Source organism: Cupressus sempervirens, chromosome 8, assembly GCF_028749045.1.
Source record: "Cupressus sempervirens isolate cs-2001-9-10 chromosome 8, ASM2874904v1, whole genome shotgun sequence".
Classification (NCBI taxonomy): Eukaryota; Viridiplantae; Streptophyta; class Pinopsida; order Cupressales; family Cupressaceae; genus Cupressus; species Cupressus sempervirens.
In genome coordinates, this window is record NC_143125.1 from 279,604,069 (window position 1) to 279,622,049 (window position 17,981).

Sequence of the window (17,981 nt, forward strand, 5' to 3'; positions counted from 1 at the left end):
GGAGGTGAAGGATGTGTGTCTTGCATAGTTTGTTGCTCATTAGTTCCTTTATCTTCATCTTTTCCTTCCTCCTCTCTTTCTTTCTTATTTTCCTTTTCTTCAACCTTTTTCTCTTCTTCTATTTTCTCTTCTCTCCTCTTCCTTCTTTCTTCAGGTTTAGTAGCAGCTTCCTCTTTATATACCTCTTCAAGAACATCTTCAAATGTCTTGTACAAGTTTTTCCAAACTCTTGTTGTTCTCTGCACAACTTCTTCAATTTTTTTTTTTGTTCGATGGAGAATGCCCTATATTTAGGTGTAAACTTTTTGCTATGCCTTTTGACTGCTTGAGTTACCTGTTCTTTTGTTAAATCAGGCAGTAGGTTTTCTAGGGTTGATTCCCTCATCTCTTCCTCCATCTTTAGACAAAATTGCCATCTGTCTTCTATAGTTTTAGAAAATTCCTTTGGCAATTGTTCATCTAGTTCAAGAGGTGTATACTTGAACTGTGTCATTAATGCATAGACTAACTCTTCTATGCTATTTTGTTCTTCTTTACTGAACTTATTGAAATCAATCTTTTACATTTCATTTAAATCTCCATTCCTAATCTTCTTACATAATGTATCAATTGAAGATTTAGGAGGACTTACCTTTTTAGTTTGATCTTCTTCATCAGTATCAGGTTGGGCCACATATCTTTTCCTTTTCTTTGGCTCTTCCTATGCCTTTATGTTTTTCTTCTTTGTGGCTTCCTCTTTAGCCTTTTGAGTAGAGGCCCTTGTTGTAGCTCTGTTTGTTGGCCTCTTAGGCATTTGCATGAAAACTTTCTTTGGTGAAGGCTGAGAAGCAAGAGGTGTCTTTTTTTTCCTTTTGATGACTCTGCCTCTGATGGGTTCTTCCTTGGTTTATGCTTCCTCGGCACTCTCATCTTTCTCAAGTGGCTCTTGTACTGGCTCACCTTCTTCTTCTCCTTCACTAATCTCTTCTTCTTTACTCGCTATACTTGATTCTCCAACACCAAATTTCTTCTTTGTCTGCTTTACCAACTTGTCCTTTTTCTTTACTGCTGAGGCTGTCTTGAGTTCTGTAGCAACTCTTGATTTTATAGTGTCATATGTTCCAAATGCCTTGGTAGATTTGTCCATTTCCTCTACAAGTAAAGCTGTGATGGCTACAAAAGCTTGATCAAAATCAAGCTCATATCCCAATGGTCTAAGCCATCTTGTTCTTGGAAGGATTGCTTGAATGTAAGTGTAATCAATATCAACAAGAAAATATATGTCATTTATATGATTTTCTACTAGTGAAACTGGTATTCTCATTCTGTTCTTCATTGCATTTTTGAAATCCTAAAAATAGATAGACATTTGATCATCAAAGCTATCTCCCATTTGTGCAATAAAATCATTAATTTGATCAAAAATGGTTTTATTTTGACTCCAGTTGACTTTTCCAAATGAAGGGAATTCCTTCATTATATAGAAGAACATACAAACCAACACTGAACCAAATTTACACTGTGCTCCCTTGGGCTTTCTAATAGCTCGAATATTTTCATTGATCTATTGCAACAAGAGCTCTGCAAGGTCATAAGTGTAGTCTTTCTTGACAAGTTTATGTGCCACATCTAGTGCTATGCAGGGTACACTAGTTAACCTGTTGGATTGGTAAAACTTATGTGATATGATCCTTACAACAAAGTCTAGAAGGGGATCAGTTATGGTGTCTATAGTCATGCCTCTATTGTTCCACTTTGTACCTATGTTCTTCTCAATTGTTTCCTTCTTTTCACTTCTCAATGTCTTTGGCTGATCTAGGGTTGGAAACCTAGTAATCCTATGAACCATCTTCTTAGTAATCTTGACTTTCCCTTGTTCTAACCAAAATGATCCATCATGGATTCTGTTGAGTATAATGCATATCCACTCATTTTTTAATACGATTGGAAAAACTAGGGCTTTGGTTAAACCCTTCTTTTCTATGACAGAAACTTCATATTTTAGAATATCATTTTCATAGAGTTTGTCATAGGCATTAAAGATTTCTAAATCTCCTATGGCTCCTATTTTACAATTATAGCATTTTCGCACATCCTGAACCATAACAACTTTTTCAGGGATGGCGGATAGGGCACTAGGGGGATTGTTTTTGTATGCAACCTCTAGTATAGGTCTAAACTCAGGTTGCTTTACTTCATTGCCGACAAGTTGAATCTCATGGCCCATTTTCTCTTGGGTCATTTTTGAACTAGATGCCATTTATATCCAAACTAGGATTTTAATGATTAAAATAAATTTCTTAGACTGTAAAACTCGGCACTTGAAGGAAATACTTGGATAGATACTTTAATCACTTGGGTAGACAGTGAATTGCTGCAAATCATTGGTTGAAAGCTTGAAAGTTGCTCGGTCGTGCTCAAGGAAATTGATCTTCATTTTAATGGTTCAAGAATGAATCAATTTTTACTTTTAAGCAGCAAAAGAAACTTTTTCATTTAATGCATTTTAGTACCTACATTTGTCACTCGGCCTTCGAATGTTTTTCAACTCGGCTTCCACTCTGCAACTATACTCAGCATCTACTTACTTTATTGATAACTCGACATCCAAATTAGTTTCACTCAGCATCCAAAGACAACTCGGCATCATTGTTCAAGCTTAGTCTTAGCATCTTATCTTACGCTTATTTCTTCTTTTCAGTGCTTCTTTGTCTTGGGACTGATGTATGATACAACTTTGTATATCAGTCCCATATATCTCTCTTATGCTTAGATTGATGAAGTGTGATCACTTGACCTGTTAGGTGAAGTGATCCCTTTGTTTGATGTACTGCACTCATCTTTCTTCTTCCAAGTTTTATTCATTTTTCCTCTTATGACATCAATCTTTTCTTTTCCTTTGTTGGCTTCAGTATTTGGTGCTTTGGACCTTGTAGGACAGTTTTTGCTAGTATGACCAATTTTTAAGCAACTAAAACATGTGGTTTGACTCAACCATCTTTTATAGTTCCCTTTGAAATGTGTTCTTATGCAATTTTGGGGTATATGTCCATATTCCTGACAATAGTGACAACTGTCCCTGGTGTTATAATCCCAATGGTAGTGAGTTTCATTTCATTTTGCTGGTTGATTTGATGTCCACATAGGCTTTGATATGCATTCAAATGCCCTATGTCCATAGTTTTTGCAATTATGACAATGTCCATCAAATCTTTGTGTTCTTGGGATTTTGTATCTACAATCATGTGTCATATGTCCTTGCATGTTGCACTTGTGATAGTAACTCTTGCTTTTGTGTGTGTTTGGCTAATTAATTCTTCTACTCCTACAAATATTAGTAGTATGTCCCTTTTTATTACAGTAATGATAAGTGGGTTTATAATTTTTACCTTTATCACTTCTTTGCTCAACACTCTTTGATGATTCACCAACTTCAGCGCTGTTGTATCCGAGTCCTAATGTATCATGGGCCGATCTTGGGAATTTCAGCAATTTTTCAAAGTATTTTATGGCTTTGCTTGACTTGTTGAGATTCTCTGCTATCTCTTTTTCTCTGTTCAATTCATTCTACAATTGTTCATTTTGCATCCTCAAAGTAGAGATCTCAATATCTTTCATATTAAGTTCATGATGAAGATTCATCATTTGAGCAAGTGTATCCATCTGCATGTTTGAGACCCTTGTTAATTCAGTACATTTTTCTTCTAGTCTATTTGCAAGATTTATTTTATCATCTTCCATCATGATTCTGTCCTCAACTACTCTTTTCTTTTGTTCAGTGATTTCACATAACATTATGGCCTGTGATTCATGTTCCATCTTGAGAGATCTTATTTCTTTTGCTTGAACTTTTTTTTCTCCATCAGTTCTATTATTGCTGCATCAAATTCTTTAGTGTCTCCATTGGCAAATACTTGTGTGGTATCAATCTCCTTGTAATGTATGTCATTTTTAGCTATGGCTATCTCCTTTCTTCTTTTCAAAGATTTTCTTAATTCCACTCTAGCTTCCTCTACTTTTTGTAGAGTGAGATGCACATCTATCACCTGGTTTTCAATTATCTTTCCAAGTTTGAAAACTTCCATCTTTAGATCTTTTCCTCCAAGTTTTTAGGCTCTTTTTTGAGAGAAACTGGGCTCTGATACCAATTGTTGGAATATCTTATTGGAAAGAATGCTTTTGAGAGGGGGGGTGAATCAAAAGTACTAGCTTCCTAATAGTTTCAAGTCCTTAATAACATATCTTTAAAATGAACATGCATGCATATAAACATTGAGCAATCATGAGAAACAAATATGCATCACCACATAAAACTTGAGATTTTGGTAACCTAGAAACCCTCCAGAAATAAGAAGGTAAAACTGGGGTGGGGATGATACCCACAAAATTACTACACTAATAATGTTTGACCACTTCTAATGGTCTACCCTGTTAAAGGCCTACCCTATCAAAGGCTTTACACTATATCAATAGTGACCTGGTTAAAGGATTTAGAAACACTTTACATGAAGTGTTACCCTGTCAAAGGATTTAGTCACCTAGTTAAAGGATCTACAAAATAGTGGCTAAGCTAACCTATCACCATAGGGTTTTCTTTCTAATACAATTGCTGGAGAGTATTAGGTATAATAAACCTGATAGCTTACAATCCTTTTATTGCTGAATACAAGCACTTAATATGCTTTCTTTGATCTTGATCCTTTATGATCTGATACTCTTTTGTCTAAAAATTAGTTTTCCTTAGACACCCTTGTCCATCCACTTCCATGCAATGAGATTTTTTCTTTCTTATAAAGACACTTGAAGACTTAGGGTCAGTTATGGATCTACGATCCATATTGAATCTTTGTTTCTCGCTTATTCCTTACACTTTTATCATTGGTTGCATGCCTTCTCCATTTTTCTTATTGGCTGCATGAAGATTGCATAGGAAATATAAATGATTTGATCTTATCCTTCGAGATTCATCATATGTTGGCTATGAAAATGGTTTTCATCTGAGTTTGTAAAGTTTCAAACTCATATGTTGATTTTGAGTTACTCAGCACTTACTACTTCCTGATGCTCAGGACCTTCTGTAACTCGACTCCTGTATATGCTTGGTACTTTGGTCATGCTTGATACCTGCAATCACTCAGCACTTGATCTTCACTCATCACCTAAAGATTGCTCAGCACCTAAAGATCACTCGGCACCTAATGAATTTCTTGACTCGGCACACACTATGGCTCGGCATACACAGTGTACTCGACTTCAATGTAGAAAGTGGTTAAGTGTGTTGGCACTCAAGTATCAAAACCATTTTTAAACTAACATAATATTACCTTGTGATCTCTTATAACTCCTCCACAACTTGCTTTGCTCAAGTTTCCCTTAGTCACACCATCAAAATTCACTTTAATCCATCCCATAGGAGGAGCCTTCCATCTAGTATTCATTCTTGGATCTTCTTTCTTCATATTAGAGACTTTGGAAAATATTGGATTGTCAATTTGAAAATCTTTATTACACTTTCTCTGGGACTTGAAATCTTCCTTTATAGCCCTGACAATGTTTTGGCCAAGCACCCACTCTAGCATTTCTTTATTTCTAAAGATTCTATTATTTCTTTCTTTCCAAATACCCCACCGGAGATGGGGAAGAGTAATTTTCCATAGGAAATCAACATTAGTATCCTTAGATGGGTAGGTCCAACTCTTAAAATAATGTTCTATATTATTTTGATGAACCCAAGTAATATTTTAGAAGTTGAGAATACAGCTCCATACTTGTTGACTATAAGTACACTTTAAAAAAAAGTGATCTCTATCTTCATAACCTTCTTTAGATAGACTACACCTATTAACCACATTAAGGCCTCTCTTTTGCAAATTGTCCTAAGTAAGAATTTTATTCTAAAGCAAGATCCAATAAAAGATATTTATTTTTGGTATAAGACCTTTTATCCAAGTTTTTTCCCATAAAGGGTAGTTACCTTTCTCCTTAGATTCGAAAACAGATGAAACTTTGAAATGGCCACTAGCATTAGCACTCCATATCATCTTATCCTCCTCAAGGGGATACAAAGAAAAAGCATTCAACATAATTTGGATTTTATGAAAAGCTTGGTTAACATCAATAAGGTTAACCCAATTGTTAGTATGCTACTAATGTCCCACAAGAGTCCTATACAATTGTTTGCATTTGTCAATATGGGTCCTATCCTCAAATTCCTTAATCAGGGGATGATCCATTATCCAAATATCTTCCTAGAATCTGACCTTCTACCCATTTCCAACTTTCCATGAACATCCTTTACTTAAGGTATTCTTCATTCCTGCATAGCCCCCCAAATAGCAGAAGGGGAAAGAACATCAGGAGATGATAGAAAATTAGATGATGAAGGAGCATTAAAAAGATACTTATGTTTCCATGTAGTACTCCATTCCTTATAATCATGATAAATGCTCCATCTATATTTGGCTAAAAGAGCTCTATTCATACTTTGCATTGACCTAATTCCCAATCCACCTTCCTTGATAGGCTTACAAATATGATCCAAGCTATTAGAGCCATTCTCTTCCTTTTCGTAGTTCCAAACCAAAGAAATTTTCTTTGGATTTTATCAATAGTATCTGCAAATTTTGCTAGAATTCTAAAAAGACTCAAAGCATAAGTGGAGATGCTTTGGAGACAAGCTTTAATGAGGGTAATTTTACCAGCTTGACTCAAAAGGTTACCCTTCCAACTCACCAATTTCTTATTGAACTTCTTAATAAGATCTTCCCAAAAAGAATCTGGAGCTTTAGGTCCCAAAGGGAGACCCAAGTAAATTCAAGGAAAAGATCCTATTGAACACCCTAGAATTTTAGCAATTTTGTTCTATCTTAGAGTAGGGATATTAATAAAAAACAAAGAGCTCTTATTCTAGTTTATCAACTGATCTGAAGCAAAAGAGTACAAACTAAGCACTTTCTTAAGATTTCTAGCTTCCTTGACTTCAACTTTTCCCATGAAAATAGTGTCATCAACAAACTGACCATGAGAACAAGTAAGAGGTTGAGAAGAAGGCTACTAACCTTTAATGTCCCCTTGCAAAACTAGTTTCCCAATATATCTCCCCAAACAATCGACCATAATAGTAAATAGAATAGGGGATAAAGGGTCCCCCTATCTCAAACCCTTGGAGGGACTAAAGAATTCAGTAGAGCACCCATTCACTAGAACAACAATAGAAGTAGTAGATATCAACTAAGAAATAGCCCTCAAAATCCTATGATTAAAGCAAACAGCTAATAAAATCTTAACAAGAAAAACCCATTCAACTCTATCATAGGCTTTCACAATATCAACTTTCATGATAAAACCTTGATTGTTAGAGCAAGATAAAGAATGAATATTCTCATGAGCAGCAATAATAGAGTTTAGAATTTGCCTACTTAGGACAAAACCATTTTGCTAAACAATAGCAAGAGACGAAAGCACCAAAAACAACCTAGATGTGAGGACTTTCAAGATAATCTTGTAAAAAGAATTACATAGACTACTAGGCCTGAATTGGTCTAGAGAATTAGCCCCAATATTTTTAGGAATAAGGCATAGGAAGGTGGAATTGATCTCCTTTAGCATTCTTTTAGCCCCAAAGAATTCTTTAATAGCATCACATACATCTCTTCCAACCAGTTCCCATGCCTTCTGGAAAAAAAGAAATGGGAAAACCATATGGTCCTAGAGACTTATCGCCTCCTAAGGAGCAAACAACTTTTAAAATTTCTTCTTCCTTAGGAATGACACCTAACAACTTATTTTGTTCCTTAGTAATTAGGGAAGGAATCACCTTTAAAAGTTCAGCTTGATGAGTAGAATCAATGTTAGAGTTAGATCTTATCAAAGAAGAAAAAAAAAAGACCATCTCTTTTAAAATATCATTTTCCTCAATAATCTTCAAATTACCCTTCTTAAGATATGAGATATAAGTTTTAGCTTTATGCTTCAAAGTAGAAAGATGAAAAAAATTGGTATTATCTCCTTCATTTAGCCAGACCAATCTAGATCTTTGCCTTCAATAAATTTCCTCCTTAGTAACAATGTCATGATACTCTACCAATTTTTCATTCTCTTCTCTAACAAGGTCAAGAGTGTAACCTTCCTTCTGTATCTTACCCTACATATTTTTCAACTCTTCCTTAATACTTGCTTTGCTATCAAAAATATTACCAAAATATCTTTTATTCTAGATTTTAACCTTCTTTTTAACATTTCTTAATTTTGAAGCCACTCTAAAAAGAGAAATTCCTTCAACATCTATGTTCCACCATTCAACCAATTTATTCTCAAATTGTGTGTGCTGCATCCACATTTTTTCAAACCTAAAAGGAAAGTTTTTTTTGGTATTAACCTTTTTAGCAGAAAAAATCAAAGGGAAATGATCCAACCCAATTTTTTGTAATGCCTCTAGTTTACATACAAACTCTTTAGTCTAATCAGGAGAAATAAGAGCTCTATCCAATCGAGCCTGAATACAATCATTACTTGGCCTTTTGTTACTCCAAGTAAACTCAATTCCATTAAGATCTAGGTCCATTAAACCCTCCTTATTAATCAAATCCATAAAATCCATTCTCCCATCTAGTTGGCTCACATTAGCTCCCTTTTTTTCATGGTCATAAAGAGGAACATTAAAATCCTCCATGAATATCCATCTACCAAAGTAGTCTTTACTCTTTATATGAGAAAGAGTTTCCCATACCTTTTTCCTAGAGTTCTTTATATTTGGAGTATACATATTAATAATATACCATACATTATTCTGGTCAATGCTAGTAATTTTAGCCACCATGAAATGTTTACTAACATTTAAAACAATTCTTAAGTAGTGGGATTTCTTCCATAACATCAGAGTTCCCCCTAAAGCTCCTTCTAAACTACTTTCTTTTAAACAATAATCTTTAAAAGACTTAATTTGTTCAGCTCCCTCCTTCTCCATCTTTGTTTCTTGTAACAAAATAAAATTTGGCTTATGCTTCCTAACAAAATTCCTAACAATGTTAAGTTTATGACTACTATTCAATCCCCTAATAATCCAAGTGATTATTTTCATGTTTTTTTTTTAGGGGTAAAATCCAAAATAGTTGCTTGTCTTCCATTCGCAATATTATGCAAACTTTCCATTTCTCTAGTTTTCCTAGAAGATTTCCTTCCAGGTTTCTCCGGAGTTCCAACATTTGGTTTCACCTTGACTTGTTGCTCCAATTTACTACTACGAGTCTCTACTCCTTTAGGAACTATATTAATTTTTTTTTCCATCCTTTTCCTTTGACTTGGTTTATGTTTCAAATCCTTATCTTCCAAATTCTTCTCCTCAAATTCAAAATCATTCCTAAAGGGAACAATTTCTTTGCACAAGGGTGTCTCAAGAGGCTTAGGAATAACCTTTTGGTTTTCAATTAACTGGATATATTGGGATTCTTCCAACACCATCGATTTACTTCTATCCAATAGAATTTTACCCTTCTCTAAATCCTCCATCTCAACTAGATCTTCCCATTTTATATCATTCTTCTAATAAATAACTAATTGCTTCATCATGTGCACCATATTCTCTATATTTTGCTTAGGTGAGGTAGAGTCTAACATCACCCCAATCTCCTGATTTTTACTGCTCAAGTTTTCCTTCAAGGTAGAGTTTGGTATTATACCAGTTTCCTAAAGTTCCTAATTCAAGTTATCCTTCACACCCTTTGCATGAGTAACTTTAGGTTTCCAAACTTTCTTCTAGGTTTTTACTTCTTTATTTTTATCTTCCTTATCAGACTTAGGATTGTTCTTGCCTTTTTTAGGACAATTTTTGACCCTATGACCTTGTTTTTTACATGTAAAATAGGTATTTGGGAGATCTTTATATATAATTTCTTGTATTCTTTTCCCAAGTTTTGAAATTAGTACCACTTTTACAGGGAGGTGATTAAAGTTTGCCACTTTCACATATAATCTTGCACTTTGAAGTTTAGATTTCGAAGTCGTTGCATGATCCACTACAATTAGTTTTGCAAAGGAACCAACCATTTCCTTAAAGATATCTTCATGCCAAAACTCCAAAGGAAGGCCAGGAAGTCTAACCTAGATCAGAGTAGTTAAGAAGAAGGCATTAGATAAATCCATATTTAGCTCCCATTTTTTAATAGTGAGAGTACTGTTGCCAAATGACCATGGACCTCCACAAAGAACCATATTCATATCTTCTTTGCAATTAAAAACAAATGAAAGGAATCCATTCAACATAGGAGCTATATCAACTTGACCATAGATAACCCATTTCCATTTAATCATACGAGTTTCTAGTTTTGTTGGTATTTGGACTTGGACAGGTTTAAGGCAATGTTTCCTTTATTTAAAAACTCTCTAACTTTTTAGTAGTTTCATTACAGGTAATCTTAATAGGACACCTATTAGTTTCTTTACTTATTGATATGTTGTTAGTACACTATTAGTTGTTGTTTTTGGTGTGTTAAGTTATGTTAGGGGGTGAACCTTTTTGTGGTTGGTAATATGTTGGTAGTCTACTAGTTTGTTTTGTAAGGGCCAACCGCTTTGTTTTGGCTACTTAATATTTCAAAAATAATTTATACTTAAGTCTCATAATTGTATATATAGAATTGTCAATGTCCAAAATAAATGCAAAAATGTATACAAATGATTGAAGTGAAAAAAATAAAATACTTCTCATTATAAAATAACCCGTGACTCATCACACAGATGAAAAAATATGGTTCACAATGGCTAATGAACACATACCATAGTAAAAAAGAGCAATAATTTAAAATAAAAACAATGATAATTTTTACTCAGCACTTAAACTGATGGAACACACCAATAGTTTTCAGAAAACTCATCCCCTAATATTTTAAGGTAAATTGAAATTTCTACATTTGAGTGAGTCACAAACATAGTTTCAATACCAATCTGATTTATATATAAGAAAAGTTGATATCTATACTAAACAACACCTAACCTTTGGCCTTCTATAAAACTTTTAGCATCATTATGAATTTAAAACCATATTATCCAAGTTGGTGACAATAATTCCATAGAAGCTCATTTTGAAGTAAAAATATGTCATGCCCAAACTTCGGGGCAATAATGCTCAAGTTGATAAATTTGCGATCACATTACAAGAAAAGATTCTCTTCAATACATCATAAGTTTATAAACTCTTGAGGAGGAATACATCGTTAAACTGAAGCTCTCGTTATTAAAATAATATCAACGTTTATCTCGTTTCATATTAATCTTAAAACAATAGATTTAAATTTCCTCTATAACAATATAATTAAAGATAGATTTAACATTTATTACATAGCATCTTTCATCTCATATAAAGTTAACATTATAAAATAAGAATTTTAATCAAGTTCAACTAGATCAAGTTCAATTATAAATCTCTTAGACAATTATCGATTGACAAAATAATCGATATTGAAAAGTCACTTTAAGAAAAACAACTAACTAGAATTAAAACTGAATATATATATATATATATATATATAATTTATTAACTTTAAACATTCTGATTATTTTAACATATTAATTAACTATCAAAATCTTACTAAATTTAAATTTAATCAACTAACAACTAATTAAATTCTAACTAATTATGAAATTAAAACTTTCAAAATTAATTACACAACTCAATTAATCTAAAAACCTAAACTATCTAAATCTAATATTAGACTAACCATAATTCTAAACTTAATTAAATTAAAATAACTATCTTTACTTAAATTAAAACTAAATTAATTTACATGTCAAAATTAACAAACCTAAATGAAGTTACAACTAACTAAAAAAAACTATTAATAAAACACAAATAAAATAACATAAATTAATCCTAACACTAATACTAACAAACTAATATAATTAAAACAAACTAACCACAATTAAAAAAAACTAAACTATAATCAAAAACTTAATAATAAGCTAACCTACATACTAACCTAACACCTAACTAACCCTATTACTATTCACAACTATGCTAACCCTTCCCTCTACCCCTATGACTCAACTACCCCCTACCTTGGGCGAGCGCTTCCCAAGGTCAAGCGCTGCCCAAGGACAACACTTTGCCCAAGACCTAAACAGGCACAGGCTCATCCATAAAGGAGGTGCCCAAACAAGCAAGGAAAACAAACAGACTCAAAACCAATTTTAATCCTTTTCAAAGTCTACAAAAAATGAGGATGTGACCGGGTGATGTCATCTCTATGATGACTATTGATTTGTTAAAAACTTTACTTTTTTTCCCCATTTGCATACTACGCCCAAAATGATGGGACAAGGGGGGGTGACATCATCACCTTTAAATCACAGCTAAAGAGGAAGGGGGGTCAAGTCTTATGATATGTCATATTAAATGGAAAAAAAATTTTAGGTGAGGAGATATTAGCATATTTGTTAAGTTAATTTTTTTTTTTATATATATTATTTTTGTTTTGTTTATTCAAATATAATTTTAAAATAAAGCAAAAAGGATTTTTAGGGAATCTTTTGATTCTCTGTTACCAAGGGCCATTTAAATTGCTCTTCCCATACAAAAGACAGAGAGTTTTTGCTCTCTTGGCACATATTTTTTTTTTGTCTTATATTTTTCTAGGTATAAAATTTTCAATTGATTTAATAATCAAAGGGAATTTTTTTTTTCTTTTTAAAGCAAATCTATAAGGACTTGTTACAAACTTAATATACCCAGAATTTGAATTATTTGTTTTATTCAATAATGCAATAATTGTTTGATTCTAATAATCATGAAAACTAAATCTACATGCATGATCATAATTTTTCGTTTTCAACATAGAAGAAAACTTGAAATTTTGCCAAATTGAACATCATCATTATTTCTATCCTATTTTTGATGTACATCCATCTAAATTAAAATTACGATTAAATCACATGATAAATAATTATACTCAATCACCAATTTTATTGGCAAACCTAATTCAAAGGCTCAACTGAGAAAGAACCAAGAAGAAAATTCGGCCTCGTTGCCATTACAACAAAGTTTGAAATATAAATTACATAGGATATCAATCCCAAATTATAACAATTTAATTAAATTTTCTTCATGACCCTCATCAAGGGATTCATAACAATTTCTACAACATATTGCTAGAACCATGGAGGGAACAAAATCTGATCAGGTGACCACAAGCATGACCAAGAACAAATCAAACATGCATATTCATACAAGGCTTTCACAATAGGATTCACAATGAATCAAAACTAGGGAAAGGTGGATTTTTCCAACAGGAGAAGTTAGGCACAACACCAAAATAGATGCCTAATCGAGGCTATAAACCAAGAACTTCTGTTCTTCCATTTTAACATGCCATACTCATATGAGGTTTGTGTTGACAGGTAAGGGCCCATAACACCCTACCCTCTCTCCCTCTTCTCATCTTGAGAAGAGACTCTACACTGTTGGAGTCCAACTAAAAGGACCTTTCCCAAAATTGGTCACTTCTGTCCTATCCAATGGTGAGTAATACCAAAACACCCATACAAGAAAGCTTCAAAATTGCAAATATAAACATGAAAGAAAATCATTCAAAATAACATGGTTTTCAAATCAATCCCAACATACCCATAAGCATACAAGCATTCAAACAACAACAAGGTAGCATGGGCATGAAACAAGCATGAAAATCTGTACAAGGGAGATGAGAATTCCTACCTTCACAAAGAGGTAATGGAAAATGAACAAGTTTGACTAGAGCTTTTCCCTTCCTTGCTTCAATCTTCCAAGACCCCTCTCTAAATGTAGAGATTGGGTAACAACCTCTACTACTCCAAGAAGGGCCTCTAAATAAGCCTCAAACTCAACCAACAAAAGGATCAATAACTTCTCCCACCCACCTACAAATCTAGAAGCTCCTAACTCAACCCACACTATGGTTAATCACTAAAAGGAGGTGAGGTGATGCAACTCATGGTAGCCATAGTCAATTTTCGCACAAAGGCAAAAAGAGACTTTTTGAGTGACCTCAAAAGTCAATAAAAGGGGCTTGGGGGTTGGAAAAGACCCCTAACCCATACCCATACCCCTTGGGTATAAATTTTTTATGTTTTGAAGCCTTAGGAATAGGTTTGGAACCAAACAAAAGCTAGAAAATAATTAGGACCATCTAACAACTCCAGAAATGCAGATTAAGCACTAATCCGGATTAGGGTGACTAAACTTGATTAAGAACCAAATTAGCAAAAAGACACTAACTTAATTGGACTTAGGTCCAAAGGTTACACAGCTAACCCCAACTACCATGCTAAAGAACATAAACAATTCACGAGTGTCAAGCGACACTAAAAGAACACAGTTACGAACATTAACATTTACTAATCATAGAAAGATACATACATACATCTCACGATTAAAATACTTGAATTACGAACAACAAGGTTTCCAAAATTAGCACATAGAGATCAGTTCTATTCCTCTGTCAGTTTTCTTGGCTAAAATATCTGCACACTCATTGCACACATCATTAGTCCCGTAAAATCACATGTACATATATATACGTAGCATAAACTCACATAAACTGAAACATACATCAATCAGGGTTTCTTTCATCCTACTTAATTCTTAACCATTTAAAATCTCTTAAATCAAAGTATCAATCCTACATTTACTGATTTCATCAACATACATATACATAAAACATTAAATGACAAACATCAAATATCTAAAAATAACATCACGCAAAATGAAATAATATAATATGTTCAAAGCATCAGATAATGTCTCAGCATCTCGAGTTGTGAGTATCAAAATAATAGTGTAGCTATGAAGGGTCAGGGCGAGGCCTCACAAAATAATGCCTAAAAGGAATTTAGGAAATTATGATTTTTTGTAAAATCCATTCATCTTAGTTTTGAACCATCTAAGAAAAAATTATTGGCTAAAAAATAAAATTTAAAAGGGCAGTGTTTTCCCATTGGCTCAGTGCTAAACCAAAACTCAATGATCAATTTTTTACATAGCCTTACAAAATCTATTAAAGAAGAATAAAAAAATAACACATATTAAGTCCTATGTCCTATAAACTAATTTACTTACTAAATCTACAATCTAATATTTCTTTTCTAATTCATTATTTCAAATGAAAAACTACTCTCCTAAATATCTAACTTCAACCGAATATGGACATTATAAGAGATAGTTAATAAAATTCATAACGAAATTCCCTAAGAAAACTTAATAGATTTCCAAATTCATAGCAAATAATTATAATACGAAATCAATTCCTAAATTTTCTATTTTTTTGCTAAAAGAAAACACTATCAAATGTAAAACCATCTAGAAGGATCAATAGTAGTTTAAGCAACAAGAAAAGAAGGGATTTGTAACAATAAATGAAGAATTTATAAATATAAACAAAGGATAATAAAAGATCACTTAAACCAAATTTATGTTCCCTTAATTTGCAATGCAAAGATGATAACTAATTATTAAAATAAAAAAGAAACAGGAAGCACCTCTCATTATCTAGTGTCAACATAATGTATACCTTAACATGAGAGAACAAACAAATGGATTCAAATAAATTCATCTCTCTATGCCATAACATCATCTTTGAATGGGGATTTGTAGTAAAAAATTAGGAGGATGTAGAATATACTAATAGTTTTAAGTAATCAAGATGCTAAAATGTAGCTATAAACTAATTTCCATGAACACCTGTGCTCACAATATAAAGTTTGAAGTAGAATAATTTGAAGAAAGAATTAAGAAATTTTAAAAGACAACAAAATTCATTCAATATAGGAATGTTTTACACTCTAATGACAATGCTAATCCTTAAGCAAAGAACAAAAAAAACAAGAGCAAGGTTACCGCTATACAAGAAATAACAAAGAAAAAATGTTTTAAAAATAGAGTGTAATCTTATTGGTGTATATTAACTAGATCCCACATGCCTTCATTGTTCTTTCACATTTCACATGTACTTCAAAACGTAGAAAATGCTAAGGAAAAAATAGTTGTGCATTGTCATGAGGAATAATTGACAATATGGTGAATAATTGAGGAAACATGTAATATCTTTCAATGCTTACAATATCTTTTATCTATTTTAGGCGCCAGTTATGATGTTTGAGAGGAATATTGAAGAAAATAGAAAGCACATGGATAAGAATCTTAGTGGGAGCAATGGTAATTTCACATTCAGTTGCTTTGAATATGATGATGGTCCTTACATTTACATGTACTTTAGCACAAACTCTATGGAGGATAGTAAATATTATAAAGAGTTTGAATTTAGTATCAACATCTCTACTAGGAAGAAGGCTCATATTGTATCAGAATAAACACCCAATGGTGTTTCTCATGAAAATTACATGTTCTACAAAGGGAATGATCAACATGTATAGGTGGAGAATGAATATGGATGTCACTTTATTATAGATGAATTAGGATGGGGATTTCATAATTTTAATATTTATTAAAGGCATCAAACTTTTCAATCTATGGGACATTTCTGAATAGATTTTGTGGGATCATTTTGTAATGCCCTACCCAGAGATCCTTGGAACAAGGATAGATACAAGCCAAGATTTTTTATTTTACAAGTATGAGTACACACAACAATGTCATACAAGGATCACAAAGATCATAATGAAAGACTTAACCACCATCCCTACAACCCAAATCTCCAAATGCCACTATCCGAACTGACATGACCAACTGAAGTATAAAAGCCACTACCACAACAGAGCCTTAAATCTATAAATTGCAGAAGCAAGGAGATACTAGCAAACCCAAAGGATATTAGAAACACCAAAAAATGATCTCCAAAAACTAGAGGAGATACCCACTATTTTTTGCATTAGGACCAACATTAAACAAGAATCTCACATGAGGAAGTACATCATGCTATACGAGAAATTGTCTTTTGCATGAGGAAGTACTTGGTCCAACAACCAAAGTACGCTAACATTGGTGTGGGCTTTAACACAAGAAAGTGCCAAAGGCCATGTGAGAAAACCAAACACACCATGCGAGATCTTGCATTCTCATGTGAGAATGTACAATTTCATGTGAGAATCCAAAACAACACACTAGAAACCAAAAAGTGAAAAAAACTAAGGATTGAAATTCCTCTACACTAGGGAGTATCAAATCCACATATTGAGGAAAGACACTTGATGCAATAACCAAAAGATGGGAAATCAAAATCTAAACATGTAAACAAAGTAGTGAAGGGAAATAACTAAAGGCAACATCACAGTGTATAGAAGCAACATCACAAAGAACTGAAATAAAAATATGAGTGTGCAGTTCCTCCAAACCATAATAACATCATGAGACCTCAAAGGTCCTAGCCATCCCACTCATGTAACATCACAAATTGCCAACATTATAGTTAGAGATATCTTATAAGGACATCACTACTAAAGTGTAATAACATCATAAGAACAGGAAATCTAACATGCTTAACAAAAAGCAATAGATACTCCAACTAAACAAATAACATCATCTATCATATGCTAAACATCATAATAAGAGAATGCATCAATAAACTAACATCATCTAAACAGGATATACAAGCATTCAAATGAAAGCATAAATCACTAGAAAGCATACTTTAGAATCTAAAGTGCCAAGTGAAAACATCTAACAATGGTCATACTGGGACAATAGACTGTCTTTGTACATCAATCCCTAGTAGTGGTGAAGGTAGATATTCCTCCCAACCACATGAAACCTATAGGTCCACTCCCACCATGCTAATGGAGATAATTATCCAACCACAAACACACTCACACAAACATCCATGACTAACACTCATGCCAGGCAATAATGATGACTGAAACCAAGATTAGGAAACAATGCATAAACTATAGGTCTTGGTCAAACACTCAAAGGGCTACTATGTAGGGGCTAACATCATGGCGAGTCACTTGGCATTGACAAGCCCAAACTTGAATCATGTGGCTCAACTCCTTAATAGAAGGCTCTCACACATACATTTTAT